Source organism: Podarcis tiliguerta (genome assembly GCF_965153285.1).
Source record: "Podarcis tiliguerta genome assembly, chromosome: 2".
Lineage (NCBI taxonomy): Eukaryota > Metazoa > Chordata > Lepidosauria > Squamata > Lacertidae > Podarcis > Podarcis tiliguerta.
This window is the reverse complement of record NC_139535.1, coordinates 71,684,645-71,700,399: the sequence shown is the minus strand read 5'-3', so window position 1 is coordinate 71,700,399 and position 15,755 is coordinate 71,684,645. Positions and strand designations below refer to the sequence as shown.

Sequence of the window (15,755 nt, the reverse complement as noted above, 5' to 3'; positions counted from 1 at the left end):
CACTATAACTCTAGAAAACATTCTGAATCCCATGAAATTGGATTGGCACACCGGATAATGGTAGCACAGATAGCTCAATTAATATCTGACTGAGTGCTTGGCTGCATGTTACATTCATCACATAAGAAGTAATCATGCATAATGTCAGACTTTGACCACTGAAAAATTTGAAGTACTCCTTGAAACAAGCAAAGAAAGCTAGAGTTGATTGTAGGCAGGCTGGAGACACGATAATCATTCTTTTCCTCAGTGGCTATTGCCTTAAGGTCAGGGATAGAGAATCCCAGGCCCTAATAGTGGACTGTGGGACTCTCCCAAGCCACAGCCCCTTTTTGGGTGGTTCTGGTTAGCAGGAGTATGTCATTGAACTGTGATCATGCCTCTTCCTGGCTAACTGGAATGTAGAAGCCTCTGACTTTTGTGTGGCTGGAATGCAGCCCACCATACTCAGGTCACATCCATTGTTCTTCCCACCATTGCCTCTGGATCCAAGCACCACTGACTTGCAGGAGCTGAAAGCCTGTAAACGTTGAGAGGGAAATGGTTACTAACGAACTAGCAACTAAAGAAGAACTTTTTAAAAAAAATATTTAAAGTATTTTTGTCACATATACTACCCAATTAATCATGTCCCTTAGGCAGTTCACAGATTTCAGATAAATAAAATATGAATACAGTCAACCAAATCAATTAATATAAAAGTTGCACCAGGAGAAAAATTAGCATAAAACCATATAATAACATGGAATAAATGGTTGGTGGATGAATTAAGTTGGCCAGTAGTTCCTGGGAATGGGCCACAGAATTGTGAGCTGCCTTCTCTCTCGTGAGAATTATCTCTTTTCCTGCCTCTATCATTATGGTTAATAACTACATCGGCACTGACCTTAACACTGTTTCATGTTAACCAAGGTTCCCATTGTGCCTATGGTTTGCAGAACTGCTTCAAAATGTTGATTGTGGTAGAAACACTGGTTAGGTTGATGCAATTTAATACCTAGCCATGATAATGGGTTATGAGAAAGGGTTGGAGAAATTACTGTATGACAGGGATGGGGACTGCTAACCCTCCAGATGTCAGCCCCACCCATGGTTGGGATGATGGGAGTTGTAATCCAACAACCACTTGGAGGCTGCCGATTTCTCATCCCTGCTGTATGAAATGTAGATCTTGGAAAAGAGTGTGTGATTCTGTGACCTGTTCAAATCTCTTGGCTAAGATTAGAAATCAGGATTGTTACCCAAAGTTCTCGTGAGCTCTCATACATACACTCCTCTTCTCTCAAATGTGTTTGCCTAGCAAGAAGAGACAGTAGCCTACGTTCAGCTTTTAAAATGTATACCCAATTGAATAATTAAAAGCTGAAGAAAACAAAACATGTGTGTAGGAAGCTGTGGTGTCGGTTCACCTTGGGGTAAGTCACTATTAAGTGATAGCTGCAAAAGGGTATGTTTTTCTGGTTATCGTAGGTGAATTTTGAAGAGCAATGAGACTGCTTCCCTCTTAATGTTTTTGAGACATTGTAAGCACAATAACCCCAGAAGACTGCAGTCTTTTTTTGTCTGTATAGGGAAGGACCATAGCTTTGAGGCTGAGAATGTTTTGTGTGTAGAGGGTCCAGATTCAATTCATAGCAGGTAGGGAGTACTCCCTGTCTCTTAAACCCTGGAGAGGTGCTGCCAATTGGTGTAGACAGCACTGAGTTAGATGGGTCAATAGTATGTTTTGGTATAGGGCAGCTTCCTGTATATAGAGGGGATTTTTGTTTGGGGGTAAATGTGTATCAATAGCCTCCTAAAGAAGCATATTTGCTTGGTTTGTCTTCCTGGAATTTTTGTTTTTGTTTTTGTTTTTTTTAAGTACTGCACTTTTGTATTTTAGCAGAGACAGTGAGTTATACTACCCAAACAATTGTCCTCTAATCTATTGTCAAATGTTAGGGAACTTTGTTTTTGTTGACCACCTTCCTGAATCCTCCATTATTTGCTTGCCTTGAGCAGCTGTCATTTTCAGTATGATATTTATATCCACAAGAGTGTCTGCAGAAGTCTTTCTCTAGAGACTTAATTGCATTTCCTTTATGAGAGATTTGACTTTCATGGACTGAACTTGACACAGAGAGACATGCTTCTCCTCCTCCTCACTACAGTTATTTGAGATGGCAATATTAATGAATCAGACTATACTTTCTTCCCTATAATAAAATATACTGCGTAGTCTCAAATGGTCATCAGTTGCCTGGAAGTAGGGCAGGAAGAAGCTGATTAACTGAAGGAGGATAGTGGTATAATAAAAACATACGAAGAGCCCTGCTGGATCAGATCAAGCCTTCATTTAGTTTAGCATCCTGTTTTCCAGAGTGATCAACCAGATGCCTCCAGCAAGTCATCAAACAAGGCGTGGATGCAATAGGCCTCCCATGTGTCCATCCCTCTTAATGGGTATTCAGTGGAATATTGTTTACGAAAATGAGTATCAGTAGCTATCAGTAGCCACCCTGGCTGATAGCTACTGATAGATCTATCCTGAATGATTTTACAAAATCCTCATTTAAAGTAATCTAAAGCTAGTGTTGGTAACCACATCTTGTGGTAGTGAATCCATCAATTATGCATTGTGTAAAGATGTGCTTTATCTTGTCTGTCCTGAATCTACTGCCAGTTTCATTGGGTGACTCCCAATTTCTAGCATTATGAGAGTGGGAGGACACGTTTTCAATATACACCACCCTCATGCCATAGACTCATTGAATTGTAGAGCAGGGAAGGAACCACAAGTGTCATCTAGTGCAACATCCTGTAATGCAGGAATCTTTTGCCAAACATGGGGCTTGATTCCATGACCCTGAGATTAAAGGTCTAATGTTTATAAACCTGTTTCAAAAAAACCCCCAAAACCCTTTAGGTGTTACTAAACTGAAAAGTCCCAAGTGTGTCAGTCATTCCTTGTAGGGAAAGTGCCTTAACCCACTTGATCACTTTGGTTGCCCATTTTGCATTGAATCCATTTCTGTACTATGGGGTACTATGGATTTCAAATCCAGCCACACCAGAGATTTTATAGAATGACATTATGATACTGATAGTCGTCTTGTCAATGCTTTGCCTGGAATTTTCCTCTTTTTTAACACTACACACTGAGTTAATGTTTTTGTCGAGCTATCCATAATAATCTTTTTTATCTACCATAACCCTATTTTTTTTATTAAACTCTTTTAAATATTGTACTGTATTTTATATTGTTGTACCCTGCCCTGAGACCTTAGGGTGATGTATGAGTAATAAATCAAACTGTTATTATTCATTAATAATGAATAATAATAACCCCACAATCTTTCCAAGTTACTAACCGTCAGTTGATTAATATACCTGTGAATTTGGGATTAAGTATTCAGCTCTGCTAAGCTTTCACACCGTTGTGTGAGGTTAGTTAAAAGTAACCAAAGCAAAGTCATGAAGTGGTCTTAAAATGGTGAAATACTTAGGTTAATGATGTTGAGGAAGAATAAAAAATGATCTCCCTTTTAGATGAAGTCATTCCATATATATATATATATATATATATATATATATGTTTTCCTGTTCCATTCTTAAAATCTATGAAGATAAAGTGGTGATAGTATTAATGAGAGTAGATTAGGTTATTGTAGGAGGTACATTAAATGTATCAAGCCCAGCTGGTTGCATCATATTAAACTGCTAAGACAACTACTGTACAGTGTTTTTATGTAAGTTGATCATTGAGGATAAGATTTCTATAACACCTCACTTTTCTCTTCCAGTGTTAAAATAAAATGGTGCCACTTACAACTAGAATAGTGAACTAATGGCAAACTATGGGAAAGCCCCAATATAATATGTTAAATAATAGTGGAAGCTTTCTTGAAGCAGCAAGCAAAATCTATAAATAGGAGGATGCAGAAACATTCTGCTTGTGTTTTCTTAGTCCACCTCTTATATGCAAGAAAAAGAAATTTTGGTGACAAGAAGACTGTGTCACAAAGAAGTTCAGAGCTTCAACGTGCCTTATGTCTTCTTAGTCTGTCTTTTTCAAGTTGCAAAATGCTGACTCAAAAGCTAGTTGGGTGACATTAAGTGCTGTGTGCAGCAAGCTACAGCACATTACTTTCTGCATTAATTAGAGAGGCTGTTGCATGTATTGCAACACAGCTGCCTTGTAATAATTTTGTAATATGAAGAAATTCTAGATTTTTATGCAAACCCCATGGTTTTCTAATGTATGGAACATTGCTTTATCTGAATGTTGATAGAGTATAGTCTGTATAGTCTGGGGCAAAACCAAATTGAACAGTTTTGATGCAGCCTAGTGTCCATTTTTATATTATCTAAATTGGGAGCACCGTATAAGTACCCCTCCCATGACTCACTCCTTGATGTGGTTGGTTGATATAGACTCAGCTTCAAGACTTGGTTATATGTAACTGCACCTCTGTTTTTATACTGAATCTGCTCCATGTATGGTTTCATTATTGCTTGTATGGTTATGCGTTAATTTGCCCATATGTTTTTGATAAATCAATACAAATTTTCAAAAGGAAAAAAAGCCCCTGTTTAGATAGAGTATGAGGAGGGAAGTAAAGGAATGATTTAAACTCTCCCTTCATTTATTTCTATGATGGGCCCACTATTTTTTCTGTAGATTTGCTGATTTTTCTGAAGTGCCTATTATGCTTGTAACACTTTCTGTGTGAAGGTTTTGTGGTTTGACGACTTCTCTTGAGGTTGCAGTCACATGTGTCCATTTGCAGTAAAACGGCAACCACTGACTTGTTGAACATCCTTTGGCGCAGCTTTCAGAAAGCCACAGCCACTAGTGTGCAAGATCAAAGGCAAATGAGTGACTTATTCAGTATTTTGGACAACTAATAAACAGCTCACTGAAACCATGCTTAAAATAAAGCCTTATTCAAGGAAGTTATTCTAAAGTAAGCTGCCTCCTTCAAATAAGACATAATGCTAACTAATCACTATTTGAGCTTGTTTTTAGAGAGATGAGTAGAGCCAAGTGACCCCTTGGCTTGAAGACGCTGTAAACCTCCCAGTGGCTTACTTAAGGTGGTAATGCCTAATAAGAAGCCAAGTTTTTAAAATTCAAAACATAACCCGACTGGTTACCAGCTTTGTACATTCTCAGGAGATAGGGGAGTGTCAAAATCTTTATATTGGTGCTTTCTCCCCCTTAATTGATGATATTTGAAGGATCTGTAAGGAACTCGAGCCCTCTTAAGGCATATTTTAACTTATAAGGCATATAGGTTAAGTAAACATGCAAGGGGGGGGGGCATGGAAGCAGGCATAGTAATTCCACCACCACCAAACCTGCCATTCTTCTGATTTCCCTCCACAAATTGGAAAATCAGGGTTTTAAAATGTGTGGGATCCTCAGTGAGTGCAGATTTCCAGCTTCAGAAGACTGCCTCCAACCCAGAAGAACTTGTGGGGATGGGGACATGTGCTTGTCCCCATGGCCGCCTCTTGTATGTTTACTTAACATTTATAGAGAACACCTGAAGAAACTTTTGTGTCCTCTGTCATTGTTGTCCATTTTCATCCGTTTTAGTAGTAGGTGGGTTTTCTTAGAAAGCAAAGAGAAAGTGGGGCACTTGTGTAAAAATGCATGTAGGAGGTGCTTGTGTGGTATGGGATAAGATGAGTGCTGGACTTTCAGCAGAACAAGCTTCTGCAAAGTATGAGTAGAGAAACAAGAAAATGACTTTGGCAATAACAGAACTGTAAATATGTTAAGTGTGGAAGGTGGGGTGGGGTGGGGTGGACTGGGAAGGGAGGGGAGCCTAGAACACGTGTTTGATGGGGTTAACTTTCAAAAGGTTTAAGAGAATGAAGAAGTTGTCTGATTGGGAAGTTGATACTTTTGATCAGGCACAGGCAAACTCGGCCCTCCAGATGTTTTGAGACTACAACTCCCATCATCTCTGACCACTGGTCCTGTTAGCTAGGGATGATGGGAGTTGTAGTCCCAAAAATATCTGCGGGCCGAGTTGGCCTATGCCTGCTTTTGATTCTAGCTGTTGGAAAGTAGAGGTGTAACATTTCTGGAATTTTTGAAGCCATTTAGCCTGCCTTCTAGGGGGAAAGAGAAATATATGCAATATGTTCTTCTCATACCTAAACTTAGATTGCCACCTTGAGATCATGACATGTATTGTGCGTAATTTAGCAAATAATACTACATTGTTTGCTATGAATGTCTTTAAAGTTTTATTCAAACAACAATTATATACTGTAGTCAGTGCTTAAGAAGGACCTGCAAGTTGCTGGACCTAAAAGTGAAAAAATGTATTTTGGATTTTGCTAGTTGGCAAAATAATAATAATAAAAAAATTGACAATGGGAATGCTTGACACTGTAGTAAACAAAAGGGAGGCTTTATTATCTGGACTTAGTGAGGGTGGCTTGTATCCAGAGAACTGTGCGATTAGCTTTGCATACCAAGGAAGCTTTGGAATTGTTTTTCTCAAATAGCAGTTCCCCTTTCTCATTTATGGCAAACCTCTTTTGAACCAGAAGAATTTTATAAGCCGTCTGTGCTATGGAGTGCAGTTTCCAACTTTAAAGGAAAAGGGCCTAAGATCCCCCACCCTTGAGGTTGCAGAAGACTGGTCTGAGGCAAAGTGCTCATTCAGCCCTTTCAATGAATCCTATGTCTTCTAGGCGAGGCATCACTTTTAACTCTTAAGGTAGCATTTATGAAATGGCAGTTGGCTTTTATAATGCATTTGCTACCTGACAGTAGCATACCCCTCAGTATTTTGGACAACTTCTTAATGAATGTTGCTATTGAATTGTCATTTGGCTCCAATCTACTTTGTGGGAGTTCAGTTAAATGTGCCTTACCTAGAGACCTCTGCATGAGAGGACATTGGAGGTGCTCTCCTTCACTTCAGTGAAACCAACAAATGTAAGCCTCATTTTTGAAAAATGACACATCAAAAGAATGAATAGACCCAAAATAGCAGCAAGAATCCGCCAAGGTCATTGAGCAATAACCACGGTACAATAGCTTGTGAAGAAAGAAACTGCTTCTATGATGAAACCTACTTTTCCCTTCTGGTGTCTGAAGAATTTCAAAGTCTGTGCCAGAGGATGCCACTGTCACAAAGAAGAGAATTGACTGTGTAACAAACTTCATTTTGAGGTCATTAGAAATGACATAGTTAATAGATCCTTTTTTCTTAGTGTCTCTTTTTCAAAATTAATTTCTTTCATGTTTTCATGCTGGTCTGATTTACCTTTTTGGATTGTATGAAAACTAACTGAAAAAAATACACTGATTGTGTTTCTGGTGCTGGTTTCCTTATTTGGCTTGATGTCCATGTGGTGGTTGCAAGCTCCAGACTGCTCCTTTCTTATAAAACAGCTTACAAAGAAACATAGGAGGCCAACTTGTACTGAGTCATACACTGATCCACCTAGCTCAGTATTGCCTAGACTAACTGGCAGAAGCTTTCCATGGTTTCAGGCATAGGGCATTCACAGCTGTACCTGGAGATGCTGAGGATAAAGCCTGAGACCTTTTGCATGCAAGGCAGATACTTTACCAGTTAGCCATTTCACTTCCCAAAGGTCTGCTGAAAAGTTCCAAAAAAAGGGGCAAGGGAGTTCTAAGTTGAAACTGAGTGAATTAGACAAAGTCATCTCAATGAGAAATACAATTTACAGAGAGCTCACAAACCTCCCTTTATCTCAAGCTAATTCTTTCTTCCCCAGTGCTGGATATAGGCAGAAACAGGACTCTTGAGGGCCTCCCTTCATGTGAAGTTATTAGAGCAATGATTGTGCAGTTCTTATCTATTTGTTGCTCAATAGCTGCAATACTTTCTTCATGGAAAGACTTCGGTTTCAGAAGTTGTTTCCTTTTCTCGGAACGTACTCTCAATGTGATATATCAGCCTTCATCAATCACACCACAGAACTGCAATTGCAATGGCCAAATGTTGCTATTGCAATGGCTGTTGCTAGTGACATCATAAGTGACAAAGCAATAAAGGCCTACTTACATGCCAATGCCATTTTGTGGGCATTTATTTTTACAGTTTCTTATGGCTGCCGGCTGCACTGCTGTGCAACATCAGTGCTTGATTGCTTATACAGCAGTATTTGAAGCTATTAGGCGGTTCCGTCTTTCCACAGAGTCATTTGAGGAACTATTAAAGTTTCTATCCCACCTAACCTGGTATTTAGTTAGCATTCAGCTGGACAGGGCAAATTTCAGCTGCTGTATTTAATTCTGTGATTACACTCTTCAATCTTTGGGGTCTGCCCTCCTGGGAGCGTTTGTAGATCTGTTCTAATTAAGCTGATAACTTGTAGATAAAGACACAGTCTCTCTCATTTTCTTACAATGGAATTATCCGTGTCACTTCATTTTACAGCGAACCAAGTTCAAACTTGGAAACTCAAGAATTTTTATTTCTGAGTTGTAAGCTTACCTCCCCACCCTCCTTTAAACCAAGTGTTGGATGACTATTGACATTCAAAGCTTTAAATAAATTTCAGTTCCTGCTACAAAGTTGTCTGGTTTTTTTTTTAATTAAATAGGTATTAAGTAAAATAAAAAATATTAAATAAGCATTAGTTTATTGCACAATCATAGTATAAGCTGATTACTTGTAAAGCTGTATATTGAACATTCCATCTGAAGTTTAGTTTTGCATATAGTGAGGCTTGTTATTTAAATAAGCAAAGGATGAAGCGATTCTGAAGAGACTTGTTTGGAATATGTTCTGGGATGTATAGACATACAGGTACATTCAGAACAGACCCTTGATGGAGCTGTGACAGTGTTGGGTGAGCACAGGGCCAGTAGTGGCAACTGCACCAGAGTGAGCAAAAAGATGGAGATGACAGGTAGGGAACTGCCGAAGTTCTGAAGCAGGGAACTTGTGAGATAAGAACCTCCCATCCCCTTAGCCTACTGTGGTTGTCCTTTGGATTTGCTGCCACTCACCTTGTGACTCCACCTTGGTTCTCACCTGCCACATTATGCCCAGGAATTAGTGTAGGTTTGGTTGTGTACAGTGGTGACAGCGGGAACTGAAGTAGGAACAGTGAGAACTAACCTGAGGAGGGGATGAGAGCACCAACCTCTTTCATGGCCAGTGCCTTGGCCTGCTTTGTGAGGAAAAGACAAAGTGTTCAACATGTTTTTAAAGAGTTCACGTTACTATACACCCTTGCATCATTATTTATCTTTTAGCACTATACAATACACCACATGATGCAGTATTTCAGACAGGAGGAGTTTACAGGAACACTGCCTAAGGTGTTGGAACTTAGTGCTGAAGTACTGGATTATCCTGCAAACACCCACCAAAGAAACAATATATGCAACAAAGCTCACTGGCAGCTCTGTCCATCTGTTTATTATGGCAACACTATTGCTGGACAGTCATGTTGACTATTCTACCATATCTAGTGCCATACTATATATCCTCTTCCATCATTGCCCTGCAGTGGTCTTTTAGGTTGTGGTGGGGTGGGGATGAGCAAAGAAAACTGTAAATGAAACATTAATTAATATATATTTCAGTTCTTCTAGATGCCCTATTTCTGGCCAGTGTTTCAATATTCACAGCTCCTAAGTCAGAAATAACATTTTAAAGAGTTTGGGGGTGTTTCTTCTGCTCAGGCAGTGGACAAATGACCTCCCCCCCTTTTGTTAAGCAGCCCTTAAACATGTTGCTCACTGCATCACTATAATGCGCAGTTAACCTTTGTTTCACCTTAAGCTCAGTTTCCAACCTGTATATATATACCTCAGCTCTTCAAAACTTAGCTCATCTTTATTGGAATAGGACAGCCTTCCCCAGTGTGGTACCCTCCAAATATTTTTGAGTACTAACCACATTATCACAGATCACTGGTTGGAGCTGATAGGAATTGGATTCCAAACTGGAGTTGTTTCCTTTGAAAGGAGATACTCTCTTAATTTGAGAGCCATAAGAAAAGGGTTGACCAATTTGCAGCTAAAGTCTAATGAATTTGAGTTACTGTATCATGATGGGAAACCATATTAAAAAAAGAGCATGCACCTGTCTAATTCAAAGACAAAGAGCTAAAATTTCTAGATACTTTAAATGACAGTGCTGTAGAATAGTTGGTTATGGCAGCAAATCTAGACCTGTTATTGAGTGGCTCCCAGGACCTGGTATAAGAGATAAAATTAAATTTAAAATACCCTACATGTTTTTATTTATAATTTTAACAATAATTACATTTATAATCTACCCTATCCTGTTGATTTAGTGTTCCATATACAGTATACACGTTTAATCTGGTTGTTAAATGTCAGCCCAAAGAAGAGAATTCTACAATTGTTTTGCAAGTATTTTATTTTGCCATTCAACATTTCTTGGCTCATTTAATTTAATTTTATTTTTTAAAAAAGAAAAGTGACTTTTCTTATTTTTATTTCCTGAGAATCGGCCATCTTAGAAATAAACCATTCCATAATGTCTGTCTGATATTGTGAACGCCTATGCAAGTTTGTATGGTGCATATGCATATAAGACTTAATACTTTTGGTAATCTGAACAGTGTGTTTACAGCCACCCTGAATAAAGTTACTGATTTTATAAGTAAAGTTCCCTAATCAGACTGCTACCCAGAGAAATTACAAACAGGTTGTTACTTAAAGGTTGTAACTGTGGCTGGATTTATTGTTTTTTTCTTTTATAAATAATTTGGGTTCTGTTTTGTAATATACCTCAAACTTCAGGTATTTTACAATCTAGCCCTTCCAACCGCTTTGTCATTGCTATTTCTTACATTAACTTCATGTGAGCTAATCTCATTCACATTACCTGCACATGAGCCACTTTCTCACATTAGTGTCCCATGCATGAATTGATCTTTCTCTTCTGATGCTGTAAATGTAAGAACGGTTTTGGACAATTTGTCATGAATGAATTTGAGGGATCAGAACTTTATTTGCTGTTCTTAAATGCTGGACCGGGTTAAGCAAAATTTGTGTTGGATATTTTATGTTGTAGCATGTAGGTTTCTTTCACTCAGATCAGAGCAATACAGTGATGCTAGCAAATTCCTTACTGCTTGAGTTATTCTTTGCTGTCTCTAATTGTAGCTGCCCCAGGAACAATTTTGCCTACAATTGACTACAAAGTACAGACGCTAATTCAATACCATCAAGATTCTCAGTATTTATGGTTGATAGTGGGCTTAATTTGTAACTGGGTGATTTTCGAGTACTGTACTCAAAATTTAGAGTATAGAAGCACATTGAAAATTTTAGGTCAATATGCAACATCAGCCACCAGGAACACACACCAATTTGAATCACCTGTTGGATCCCAGTAGTTTCCTGAGCTTTAGTAAAGTGCTAATGACCTTTAGAGGCTTGGCTTTTGATACCTCTCTGCACCTGGCCTGGGGCGGGGCCTGACAGGCCTCATAAGGACTGCTCCTGTGACTGCTGCCCAGCAAGCACTGGGGTATTTCAGCTGAAGTTTGGAAGAAAAAGTTTGCTGGTAGGTTCAGAGAAACTGTTTCTTAGCACACATTTCAGCTTGGAGCATTCATTGTTTCAATATGTGATGAAGGCTCCTAGCTTAGATGGTTCTCTTGCTCTCTCTCTCTTTTAAAGGTCTAGACAAGTTAATGGAGATTAGATACATCAATGACTATTAGCAGTAGTAACTAATGAAAAATGGGTATTCTATCTGCTTAACAAATACGGGGTAGTTGTCGTCTTCATGATCTGCTTGTGAACTTTCCTATGGCATCTGACCAGTTGCAAAGTGCTGGATTAGATGGATTATTGTTGCTGTGATCCACTTAGGCCATTCTTTTCTTGCATTCTAGTAGATCAGGTTAAGCATTTTAGCTTATGTTCCCTAGTTTACAAAATTTATGAAAGTAATTACAGAATAAACTGTACAGGAATGTTTGGTTTAACAACAAATGTGTTGCCACTTTGGTATGTAAATAGTGTTGAAAAATGGAAACTTAATGGGAATCATTAAACTGTTAGCAGGTAAATATGAGATCCTATAGATTTTTGCTTGATTGAATGGTTCTTGGTGGTTTTATAATTTCTTTTGTCAGTTTAATCATCATTCCCTTGATCTCAAAAACTTCATATCACAAGCAGCTCCACACTTTACAGAGCAATCATCTTTTCTTGGGATACACAAGGGTTTCCCATAGGCATCTGGTTGGTCACCTTGAGAATAGAATGCCAGAGTACAAAAGCTTTTGTTCTGACCTGGCAAGGCTCTTCTTTTGTTCTTACAGTGTGGCCAGCACACATCCTTAACAGTTTGTGAACAAATGAAGCTGCTTTATAGAAGCAGACCATTGGTCAACCTCATTTGTATTTATCCAGCAGCACTGGCTTACTGATGTCTGAGGCAAACAGTTTTCCCCACCTCTTGATATCTGGAATTCTTTTGAATTGTGTATGGTAGGGATCAAACTTGGGGACTTATGCAAGCAAAACACTTCCTCCAAATATACTGGGGAGATGTGGCCCAGTTGGGGCTCCCTGGCATGTTTAGGCAGGTGTTGTATGCCACACGTCTTTCCTCCCCCCCCCCCCCCATGTCCTTCCTTTTTACACTTTGTTTGCAGCAGGAAATATTGGTGTAACAGCATTGATGGGTGTAGTATTACATAATGTTTCAGGTAACATTTTGGGGAAGTGAGCTCCAACTGCCTTTGACAGTCATCCTTGCCTTCTATCAAAGTTCTCCTTTCCGCAGAACCTGCTTCTCCTGCAAAGCAGGACCATCCTACCCTCATGTTTTCCTGTACTGTACTGTCTGCTGCCACAACTTTATCTCCCCCCACCCCCCCATGTGTTGGTCAAACTATTATCTTTCATCTCTCGCCTGTCTGTTGTATCCAGAGCCAGCCCTACAAACAGGGATCGTGTCAGTTCTTCCTTCCATACAGGCCTTTAATTGTTGGTCCTAGATAAATGAAGAGTAGAAGCTGGAATGGGAGTTATCACTACTTTTGGAATGGTTAGCAGAAACATCAGTTTCTCAAATTCTATTCTAGAACTCTGTACCCATTACAGTTAATACCTGGATGCAGCGATGATGACTTTCTTTTGGAAAGGCGGCTACCTTCAGATACTAACAAATATATGTCTATAAATATTCTTATAATGGTTCTGCTTCCACAGTGGGCAGATAATAAAGTGTTCTTCATTACAGAGATTCAGAGAGGTAAATGAATTTTTTAACAATGAGTATAACAGGATTGCAGTTTTCTGGCACAGTGAATGGGGTTGGGGATGAGGTTCAGACTATTTCCCAGCTGTGAGCTATTCGTGTAGTTTCAAATTAGGATTGAGGGAAATCTAGCAATGAAAGTTAGGCTTGTCAACAAAGGAAGCTGTGAAAATTGGCACTAAAATCACTTGATTTTCATCCAGACAAAATTTTTCTATAAAGGTTTTAGAAGCAATCTTTCTCTGCTTTTAGGCTCCTTTGATGAAAGGCATATTTTATGTGAAGTGAACTGGGGCACTTAGTAGATTTCTCTCAAGCATGTAACAAAAATACTGGAAAATGCTTCAGAAAATAGGGTGGCTGTAGAATCATAGAACTGTAGAGTTGGAAGGGACCACAAGGATCATCCAGCGCAACAGTGCGGGGATCTTTTGCTAGGCTAGATCCAGAAGTGGCCCACCCACTGCTTATTACTTTTGACAGGTAGGTGGGACCACCTGTGACACTTAGATGACATTGGGTAATATCAGGTGTGTGATATCACTTTCAAATGAAGAATTTGGCAAATACTTTTAAGTGCCCTCTTAATTCTTCCTTTGGAGCCATGGCTTGAATTTCAAGGCACAGTTTAGTTTAAATTCAGTGCTGAATACAAGTCCCACTTTCAGCAGGGACTTCAGCAGCTGCTCTGCTCAGGGACTCTGATATGGAGCTCCTGAGTGGATCTGATTAAAGCAGGGCTTGCTTTTGGTGCTGAGTTTAAATTCAGTGCTCAATGCAAGCCCCACTTTCGGCAGGGATGGCTCCACTCAGGAGCTTCCAAATGGAACTAATCCCATTAGGGCTTTCCTTTGGCATCAAATTTAAAGGCACTGAATGCAAACCCCTTTTACAGAAGAACAATTGGGAGCACATTATGCGCCACAGCCCATTCAAATGGGTCTTGTGGGCTGAATTAGGACCACAGCAGGCCTAATTTGCCCTGCAGCCTGAGCTTTCCCACCCCTGTCTTAATCTGTCAAACATAAGCACTCTGTGAAGATTACCACTGGGACAGTGCACTTGAGCTCTGCCTTTAGCTGAAACTTCAGTCTGTACTTGAGTCAGAAACATCTAAAACTTTTTGAAATATATGATACAGGGATAACATCATCTTCATCTCTGGAATGTTTTGAGAATCACTATAGCGTTGTCTAGATAATATAAATGTGGATGACACAAATGTCACTGTATTTCAATACATACATGAATAGGTCTACATATATTTAAAGGAGTTTTTAAAGTTGTAGTGTTTGGCTGTGGTTTCCGTGAGAAATCTGTGTTAGAGACAGCTTGGAAATCTGCAGCAGGAAAGCCTACTGCAAGTCTGTATTATTTTCTTGGTACCATTTATGTCAAAACCAGACTCCTTGTGACACATAAGTGACAGAACAGGGAGTCTGCCAATTCAGCATCACTCTCATGGGCCTCACTAGGAATTGCAGCTATGTTGACCAGCTTGTCAGTGTACCAAACAAGGAAAGTTGTGTTGTATATTTGGTTTTGTTAGCCAGTTATAGACCACAAGCAGAATTTTATAGCTTTTTAGGCAGGGAATGCTCTGAAAACACTTGAGGCTCTGTCAGGCAAACACAAGGCAGAGTAGTGTAGCTAGATTTTTTACTTCAGTAATTACAGAAACACCCTAGGCCTTTCTGGTTTTATAAACAATGAAATACTTGATGTTTAGCAGGAATTATTGTCAAGACCTTCCTTTCCAGTATGTTGTTACTGAGTGTTGAATTATCCTGTCCACTGTACAGTTATCACCCCTTTCTAGCTCCAGCCCCTCTGAACATGCTGCCAGTTTTGCCTCATCAGACCCTGTGTGACTGAGGGGTATTTTAATTTGTTTGAAAGGAGTGAAGAGAGGATATAGGCGAGAAGAGCCACTGGCAAAAGCTCTGTTCTGTGGAGAGAGTTGGTCAAGTAAACGTGTTGGGAGTGGAGATATCGGGAACAAAAGTAACAAATCTTTTAGGGAAACAAAATGTTTTGCAGGGTTCATATTTTCTATTTTTGGTTGATGAAATGCCTGAACCCTCAGGGTCAATGCAAGTGGTTCTTAAATAGTGGGTTGTAAGCTTTGCTGTATGTTCCTAATACTGAGTGTTGAATACGATATAATGTGACATATGATGATCTCTGCCTAATGGACTATCCCTTGTTTTGGAAATTAGGGGGATGTAATCTTGTTTCTGGGTTTAATAGGTAAAAAAGAACGTTGCTGGTTGCCGTTCTGTGCATGAGGTGTTTGTTGATGTGTGAAGCTTTTTAACTCGAAAAGCTATAGCATAGCTGTATTTTTCTTCTTCACTGGCAGCATTGAGAAGCTAGAGTATTGGAGCAATTTATTCTCGATGGCCAAAGCTGACAAATAACAGAGGGAGTGCAATAGATGTAGGTAGAAAGCAACCAGTTTTGATGCCTCATACCTAATCTATGGAGTCCTGCACTGGTTTATCCCAATTGATCATG

The 15,755-nt window shown here is 39.4% G+C and overlaps 1 protein-coding gene and 1 long non-coding RNA gene across 3 annotated transcripts in view; one reads left to right on the top strand and one right to left on the bottom strand.

The window, feature by feature from the left end:
• CPEB4 (cytoplasmic polyadenylation element binding protein 4) overlaps positions 1-15,755 on the top strand; it is a 52,584-nt gene that overhangs the window by 19,386 nt on the left and 17,443 nt on the right. The window lies entirely within an intron of this gene.
• On the bottom strand, positions 5,869-10,911 carry LOC310673084. The gene is made up of 3 exons (XR_014508827.1): positions 10,845-10,911; positions 10,114-10,186; positions 5,869-9,537 (listed from the first exon to the last, which is right to left on the bottom strand). It is a non-coding gene; the product is annotated as an uncharacterized lncRNA (long non-coding RNA).